The sequence below is a fragment of the Amphibalanus amphitrite genome, unplaced genomic scaffold (genome assembly GCF_019059575.1).
Source record: "Amphibalanus amphitrite isolate SeventyFive unplaced genomic scaffold, NRLGWU_Aamphi_draft 000271F_arrow, whole genome shotgun sequence".
In the NCBI taxonomy this organism is placed as follows: Eukaryota; Metazoa; Arthropoda; class Thecostraca; order Balanomorpha; family Balanidae; genus Amphibalanus; species Amphibalanus amphitrite.
In genome coordinates this window covers 590,465-600,082 of record NW_024881766.1, presented here as the reverse complement: position 1 = coordinate 600,082, position 9,618 = coordinate 590,465, and the positions used below count along the sequence as shown (strand labels likewise).

Here is a 9,618-nt window from a genome sequence, read left to right as displayed (position 1 = left end):
CTCAACACAGGTGTTCGATGATGCCTTGATGGAGGGTTAGTTAACACCCGCTCAGATGCTTAAATATGGTACAAGATCAACGACACCCGTTCCGCGGGTTTACACTCGAGACGGGTGTAAAAAAGTTTTCAGTGTATTTTCGCAAAGACGGCCGGCGCTCGGAGCGCGGCGGTCGGTCCGCCGCGCCACGCCGCTCACATATATGTCATCTGGCCCCTGTCCTGGTTCTCAGGCCCACGTGTTGTGCTACCACGAGGGCTGAGACGGGACGGGGGCCCGACAGTCTTCGACGGGATCCACCGGTGCGCGACGGCCCGGTGTCATACAACGTGGCCGACGTGGCCTTACGTACAACGCGGCCGACGTGGCCCTACGAGAACGATTCAGTGAACCGCATTTGTGGCCCACGTATTTTGTGCATTTTAACCGATTCCATTTCATTCAAGAATAGACTTTTACTTATTTATGTATAAAAGCTTTTCATTCCCCCTCCCTCCCGCTTACCGCTCGTCACCGTTGTCACCGTTGGGTCACCGTTGGATATCACGTGCGCTGCAAATCATATACCCAGGGGCGTCGCCGACGGGGGGGGGGGTCGGTGGGGTCGTGACCCCCCACTCTTGAAAACTGGGGGTGTCGACCCCCCCCCACTTTTTGCGATGCTGAGTATGCTTTTTTAGCTTTTATGTCAGTGAAGCAGGCGTCAGCAACACCAACAAATACATCAGATTCAGAATCGCTTCAAGAGCTCGCTGAAGCCAATTAGCCAATTAGGCCTAAAGTTCAATTAGCTGTGGGCGGGGAACACCAGCACAACAATGTTTTTAAGTAGCCACCATTCTAGTACCTTTTTATCCCTCAAAGGATTGGACTCGCCAAAACTGCCCCGAGCGTTCGTCTGATCGTTTAAAAAAAAAAATGGTCGCAGTCGATTCGTCGGATCAGTACCTAACTACAAAAATACAAACTAGCCTCAGCCCCATGGCTACCGTCACAACTAGCTGTACGTACAGTGCACATGTAGGGGAAAGGGAGTCAGATGAAACCGTCTCGGGCTTTCGCAAAGAAGTCGCGCAAAAAGAAGCCGATTGCAACGAAACTTCCGGTGCGCTCGAGTTAATCACCTACTTAAAAATAAATCGATATCCTTGATTCAAATAAAGATGACCTTGGTTCACTTTTTCATAAAATGCTTTTAATTTAGGTATAGGATAGTTTTTGGAGCTGATTTTGAACTTAGCGCCCATCTGAACATTTACGAAGTAGTTGTGTTGCTTATCATACATATAACATGTTAGGAAGCAATCGGTGGTGGTCATCCACTGTTAGGTAGGGGAGAGCGGGGAGAGTTGTATCATGTCCAAGTTGTATCAGGGCGAATTGTGCCAAACTTATCCAATAGATGGCGCTCGTGACACGACCAGCCGACGAGGTTTTCCGGGCGCCATCTTTCCCTGTTCTGTCGTGTGGCTGGGTGGACGCGTCTCGAAGTGAGAGCCGATTTTATGTTTTTTTAATGTCATTCTAAAAAAATAAGTTGCAAGAAAATGTGTGTTTTGGGCATTTAGATGTGCACGAATTTGAAAGATCTCCGTAGCGGTGGTGAGGGTAGGTTCTAAGGCTGCGTGAGTGAAAATGGATTTCTCCAGCTGTCCGCTGTTTTTGAGCACGAGGATGTTTTTTCCAAGATGGCGGCGAGGTACATGTTGTATCAGAGCCGGGTGGGGTATGTTGTAACATGTATGTATGTATGTATGTATGTATGTATGTATGTATGGGTATGTTGCTTTTGATCGCGAAAGCTAAGCCCTGGCTCGCGTTTGTAGGTAGCTAGTCAATACTCGTTCCATTTCGGCACAATGTGTTGGCTTCTTTGCTCTTAACGGGCCACTTTTGCGTCTAGTCTGTTGATGTTTCGTTCGTTTCGATGTTTCGTTCGGATTGCATTGACCTAAGTTTGGTCTAATAAAAGTGATGCCTTTGAGCATATACATTGTATTAACCCCATTTAATGTTGTTGTTATGTTCAAAACCAGTAGCAAGCACACTCCCTGAAACGTGAAATACCTAGTGATACAAATTACCCCACCATGTGATACAACTCACCCAAGCCATGGGGCAAGTTGTATCAAAAACATTGCTCTATTCGGCAGACCGTAGAAGAAAAACTGGTAGAGGTAGCGGAAAAGTTACTTTGCACAAAAAAGCAGAAGAATCAAGGAAGGAGATAGTATGGAAATAATGAGTTTATCACGGATAGTTACGAGGTTATGGGTCTCGGAGTAAAAACTGATACAACCCACCCCACTCTCCCCTACTGGTCGATCTGACCTCACCTGATCTACCCCAAATGCATGGAGTCATCATCTTCGTTCAAAACTAAGATAACAAATTCGTAATCAGAACCTCGAAAAACCATCACAACTTACATTCGCAAAGTTCTAGCAGGTCCCGAGTTTCCCTACTTATTGGCGATGACCTGAGTCCTGAGATGACCCGAAACCTTCAGTAAATGGGTATCATCGGCTTTCTCTCGTCACGGGCAGCATGCTCTTTCTTTCCGCAAACCTCTAGATCGATCAGGGGTCGAAAGCATACCTCAGCGTTACTTTAGTATACGTTATACGTTAGCGACTGGGAACCCACCAATAGAAGGGCTACAGTGAAGCAGAAAACATATTCGATAGCTCTTTCAACGCTCTTTCGCTAGCTTCGCGTCAGGTCTATGTTTTGCCCATAGAAGGCAAACAGCTAACTGGACAGATTCTGCCGAAACATTTGCTTTGCAATAACTTTAGATTCCGTGAATTTGTATGGTATTTACATACATGTTGTCTTGTCACTACCGTGTTTATCTCTTTGAGACGCGTCACATGAGTTAAAATTTGACCATTCAGAATTAACGTTAAAACGACCTCAGGTCAACGTTATGTCCTGATCGAAAAAGGACCTCCTGCTACATATGAATGGATCCGTGTTGTTGAGCTGAACAGTGAACACCTTCCAGGTGCTGTCATCGCTCATACCGCATCTTCGTCAAAAGTTGTAGAAAGAAAAATGTTGGTGGCCATCGATGGACATTTCCACTAATCACCTTTCGAGTCATCACTTGCCATAAGTTGCACCCTGTCCCTGGCAATGATGAGCTGATTTGTCATGGCTCCAAAGATATTTTGCGTTTCTGACGAACTTTTTCAAAGCAGGAGGCATTCGTGCATTTTCTAATTTCTCATTATTTTCTAATGATGAGGTCACGTATTTGACCTGCCTCCAGATCATAGATGTAAATCCTCAGAATCATGAATTGCTGACACGTATAACCCCATACATTAGGTATACAGTGTACCAAATTTCGAAGTTATGGGAGAAAAGCTACAAGAATGGCGAGGGGGGAAAGTTTGATAGAGGTATACCGTATAACTGAACTTGACATGGCGACCTGACCTTAAGTGACCAGTGCTAATTTTTACGCAAGTGATGTAGGTAGGTATACCTACCTAATAGGTTATACCAAATTTCGCGGCGCTGCGCGCCGATTTGTTACACGCGCACACACACACATACGCACGCACAAAACTGGGAAGTGTGGCAAAAAAAAAAACTACCCATCGGGTGAAGACTAGAAACCCGACCCCCCCCCCCCCCCACTCAAAAATCCGTGGCGACGCCCCTGCATATACCGATAACGATGCCGTTTTCTGGTGCTAAGCCAGCTAGAACCTCTTTGTCACACTACCGGACCAGATCTTTGCTGCTAAGGTCGTTTCAGGTCAAGTTAGGTCAAGGTCAATTATATGTGTTTGTATGTCTGTGTGTGTCTGTGTGTATACTGATGTGTGCACCGATTGTTTATGTGTCCATATTACATGAAATCATGATGTGAGAAGCTTTTACCAAAAATGCAGTCAAAAAACTTCACGGAAAGTAAATTCAGCCTGCCTAAAACGCAATTATTTTAGATGGCCTAGGCTGACCTTGACCTTGACCTTGACATCTGTACATCGTCGAACAACATGTTCCATGATAGGTGGGAGGCAAGACTGTCAAAAAAGGCCGAAAGCAAGGTGTTAAAAGCTCACAAGGCCCATAGCCAACGCAAGATGTTGAGAATTTATCATATGGGTCATGACATGACCTGAAAAACAAGGTCATATCTCCGAAACCAAGAACCACAGAAACTTCAAGAAAGGATAGAGGAGCAGCTGTACGACAAAAATCAGGCTTCTAGCTCTAACAATGTGGAGTGCAGAGCAGAAAGACTACCTGGGGGGGGGGGGGGGAGGTGGTTACCACCCCCCCATGTGCGGGCGCGGGTTAATCAATCTCCCCCTCCCCAACCCTGACCAGGCGAGGGATGAGATGTAGGTCCGAACCCTCCATTTTGTCGAGATATCCGCTGAAATCATAGACCCGCCTCTTCCATCCCTGCACAGTGCACATGTCTGTTCGTCACTATGTTTTGTTTTGCCGAGTTGCAGAGTTGTCCCGGGTACTGGGGAAGGGAAGGGAAGGAAAGGGGTAGGGGGGACTGCACATCGACCGGCGGCCCGTGTTATCCCTGTAACCCTGGTGACCCCCCACTGACGTCATCAGGCCAGGACACCGCGCCGCCGATTCACTGAACACGATCGATTCTGCCGACACACCGACTCGGGGTGTTGATGTTCGGCGCAGTTCCAGACGGGAACAAAGGCCGACGGAGGAGCCGGAGCCGCACGAGCTGCACTGCGTCCACCGGCCGGGTCAGTGGACAGAGCGGGCGGTCCAACAGTGTGTGGACGGTACTGAGCCCTGTCCACCGGAGCCGACTGCTAGGTACCCGTCTGAGTGTTTGGATGTCTGTGCTTCATTTGCCTGTGGACTGTATGTTGGCGTGTCTGGCCTCTGCTAACATGCATTAACCCGCACGGGGCTGGGGTCTCCAGCCGAACGCGCGTGGCTGGGGGGGGGGGGGTAAATTTTACCCCCCCCCCCTGTCATCTCCCGAACTAATGGTCCGATTTGGAAAATTCGAACGCCAATCGAAAGATCTCATCACGAACAACTAAAAACATGTACTTAATTTAAAGTTTGAGGTCAACGTCAAGGTCAGGTCAAGGGTACAAATTGCAAGTTCCTACAGTATCGGCCTTGCACCGTAGTTGCCGAAGAATGGAGTCATGGACTGAGACTGATTGCCCAAAACGTGTTCTTAGGCTACCAAGACAATATTCGTTGCATACAATATCATTCAGAGGTCAAGGTCAGGTCAGGTCAGGTCAGGTCACCAAAAACAAAATATAGAAAAGGGCATGTGCGACACATGTTTTATGGGTCATTTTACTCATAGAATTCAATAGGCACACTCAATAAGTGATATGGACCACCTTTGGATGAATTTCAGGTCGAGGTCAGGTCAAGGTCAGGTCAAGTGAGGTCAAATTTTTAAGTTGGTTGTTAAGGCCTAAAAAGATGTCTATCTGATGCAGTTTTTCACGGCGAATCGAATGAAGCTATTTTTGCTTCCGTACGAGGTCTAGAACTTAAAAAAATCATTTTTCAAAATTTGTGTGTGTCGTGACGTCATAAAATTTTGAATAACTCCCACATTTTTTAACCGACTCTTCTAAAAATTGGTATGTACATAGGTGCACATAGACCACTTATTTGACATATATTCCGGTTTTTACGATACACTCAGATTTTTGGATTTTATAACCATTTTCCCAAAAAAGTCAGTTTTTTGAAAAAATGGGTCAAAATCCAAAATTGTCAAAAAACTGAGATAGCCATTTGATAGACAAAGTAGAATTACGTATATTTTTTTTGTTACGTCTTGATTCCTTTAACACGTGCACTGCAGGGGGGGTTGTTTTCAACCCCCCCTGTGTTTTTTCGCAAATCGCGAGAAAACGGCGGCGCGTAGCGCCGCCAAATTTTGCATACCTGTTCTCCCAACTTTTGCACACCTTGAGTAAAAATTTTGACCCCAGGTGACCTATGGTCAGGTCACCAGGTCAGGTCAAGTGACCCTACCTCGAAACGTAAATTTCGAAGTTTGCAATCCCACCAAGCCCACAGTTGTTGAGATATGATCTTGAAACCCACAGGAAATAGTAAAGTCATCACGAGCTACAACTTGTATATCTCGGAATTTTTATATCGATGACCTAAGGTCAGGTCATTTTTGCGACCGGCCCATTATAAGTCAATGGGAGAAATTTCAACTTACTCTGAATGCCATCCTATGACTTCAATACGCTCAGGATCATAGTATTACAGGTCCCTGTTGGTGATTTCACCGAAACATATCACTTATGACCTTTGGAAGGTGATCTCCAGGTCATCTTAGGTCACCTGAGGTCACCAACGGTTTTTCTTCAATAACTTGAGATTGAATAGAGATAGAGACTCCGTTCGACGTTTATCGTGTTTTTCTCGTCAATGCGGATCGAATGATATGCAACATGACCTATTTCGGTCAGGTCATGACCTTGACCTGAGGTCAAATTTTCAACTTGACCTTTCGAGGTCATATTATATATCATTCGATGCGCCTTGACGAGCTAAGAACGATGGCGTTCGAATCGATCCTCTGTCTTGTGTGCAAGACAAGTTATTCAAGAAAAACTACCGCGAAATTCCTGTTGTGAAAATCGTAACATTTTGTCTTCGGTGACCTCTGGTGACCTCGTTTTTGACCTGACCCAAAAATGATCTTTGTATTTCTTGTAGATCTCATCTCAACCTATCCAACGCCGTTTACCGCTTGTCGCTACGTTGCGCCGTTTTCGAGATCTCAGGGGGGGGGGTTGTTTTCAACCCCCCCTGCAGTTCGTGTTCGGCTCAGACCCGCTGCAGTGCGCGTGTTAAAAATGAAGATGTTAGCGGCGTTTGAAATTTTGCCGTTTTTGAGGCGAAAATGGCGAACATGACGTCACTAAAACGTCAATTTCTCAAAAAGTTTCCGACGGATTTCGCTCAAATTTTCAGGGAACGTGTCAAATTGATGTAAAAAAAGGTACTGAATTACCCCCCCAGCCCCGCGCGGGTTAACTGGGGGGAGGGCATAAGGGGCGGAACGGGGGGGGGGGCACTGGGGAACCGTGTCCCCTTGATTTCGGCATTTTAACATAAGCCCTATTGGCTTTGCATGGAAAGAATGGAGCTCAAAGTCAGAAATGCCCCTTTAATTGAAGGTGTCCCGCGCTATTGCAAGGGGGCAAATGTCCCGCAGTGGCTGCCAGTTGCCCGAACAGTGACGAGATTTTGCCCACCCTGTAGGAGTAAATATGAGGCACTTCAAATATTCTTCAAGCAGTCAAACCTGATGCGAAAATCAATCAATTTCCTGTTTCATTTTCATATTTTGTCGCCCGTGTTTACACTGTTCTTAGTATAATATCGTAGAGAACATCCAGCATCGTATCCACAATCTTGTGATTACCTTTACCTTAGGATACCGAGTGGAAACTTTTTAGCCCGCGCCCTGGTGGGGGGTATTTTTGCCACCTCCCTCTTCTAGTCGTTTCGCATTATCTCTCAAACTAATGCGTCGATCGTCGCGAACATTTCAGTACCCTCTTGTAAATCGATTTTACACCTTGTGCCCTTTTTCCACAGCCTATGATAGGTTGGCCGTAAATGACGTCAGAGTCACGTCATGTTCAGGCATTTCCGACCCAAAAGAGGTTTGGTGGGTAGAGCTGTCCAGCCCAAAGTTTTGAAGATAGATAAAAATGTTGAAAAAAACAAAAAGATACAAAACAAGCAGCGCTACAAAACCACTATCTTCTTTTTTATATATTTGTTTTTATTTTGAACCACAAAATAAAAAAGTGTTTTTCGAAATAATCCCCTGAAATAAAAACGGATCTTTTTGTTAGCCCGCGCCCCGTTGGCGCGCACAAATTGCTTGTGAAACACATATTTTGCTATTTAAGGTCACTGATACCAGGTCAGGTAACAGAGGTCAGGTCACTGAGGATCACAATATGAAGGTGTCGCGTAATACATGTTTAATGGTCCATTTTACATGACAAATGTGCTTATGTGGGTAATGCAACCTTTTAGGCCAGTTTTAGGCTACGTTCTGGTGAAGGTCAGGTCAAGTTCAGGTCAAACTAGGTGAAAGTTTAAAGTTAATATTTTATAAAAATAAGTATTGATTCGATGCAGCTCGTCACGGGAAGTCTCATCGTGGTCTTTGTTTTGCGCTACGTGGTCAGAATTCCTAAAAATGTATTTGGGAAATTATGCGTCATCATTTAACCCTCGCCCCGTTTGGGGCCATTTTGCCCCCCCCTGTGGTTTTTCCTGAATAGCAAGAAAACGGCGGCGCGCAGCGCTGCCAAATTATCAGTACCTTTACGGGCATCAATTTGACACCTTCACACCAAATTTCAAGTCTTAGGTCACCTTAGGTCAGGAGTTATTGAGGTCAAACTGAGGTCATGTTCGAGCAAAAATGAGCAAAAAACATGCAATCTTGAAACGCTCACCAAATCTACAGTTATCAAGCAATTTCAAAGTTCTTTATATGGTCTAATAGACAAAAAGCGGCGCTACAAAACTGCTATCTCGGACTTTCAAAATTGTGGGATTTTGACCCAAAAAATTTCAAAAAATTGATTTTTTTTAGAAAAACTAAAAAAAAAATCCAAAATTTTTCCGAATTTCAAAAAAACCGGAATATATGTGATAGTCCCTGCGCTCTTCTATATACATACCAAATTTCAGATCGATATCTCGTTTTTTGGCCAAGTTATAGCGAAAAAACTGTTCCAAAATGATGACGTCAAATTTTTGAACTCCATTTTTAGCGATTCTAGACCTCGTACGGCAAAACAAAGACCACCATTGAACTCCCCGTGACGAGCTGCATCGATTCAATACCCATTTTATGCAAAAATATCAACTTTGAAATTTGACCTTATTTGACCTGACCTTGACCTGACCTTGACCTGACCTTGACCTGACCTTGACCAAAACGTGAACTAAGCTGGCCCCAAAGGCTGCCTGACCCACATAATCGCATTTGTCATGTAAAATGGACCATAAAACATGTATCACACGACACTTTCATATTGTGACCCCCCAGTGACCTGACCTCAGTGACCTGACCTGGTATCAGTGACCTCAAATAGCAAAATATGTGTTTGAAGAACATTTCCCCATTGATGATTTTCAATGAAATGCATTTTACTCGATTTTAAAACGCATTTCTTGAAATGCCTGTAAACGTCGAAAATTGGACCTTTGACCTGACCTGTGACGTCATCGGTTTTACCTAGGTCAATAAAATTCGGTCACAAGGTAGTTCCCTGATAGGGCTATCCAGGGGCGTCGTTTTGTATAGGCCTGGGAGTGCCCGAGCACTACCAATGTTCAGCTGAGCACTACCAATGTGTTGTTGAGCACTACCAACATTTTTCTTCACTTATTGAGAAAATTGCATTCAAACATGTCATACAAATAAAATGAATGAGGTTCTTATGTATAAAATCAACATGATAGCAAGTAACTTCAATGGTAGGTAAGTGGTAACTATTGATGAAAATCTATAGACTTACTCCACAAGTAGATTGAATTTGAATTGGTTGACCAATTCAATCTTCTTGTAGCGTACCTAAGTCCATA

At 44.7% G+C, this 9,618-nt stretch overlaps 1 protein-coding gene across 1 annotated transcript in view; it reads left to right on the top strand.

Moving 5' to 3' along the window:
- Window positions 1-9,618, top strand: part of LOC122387028 — a 93,860-nt gene that overhangs the window by 29,886 nt on the left and 54,356 nt on the right. The gene's annotated exons all lie outside the window — the stretch shown is intronic.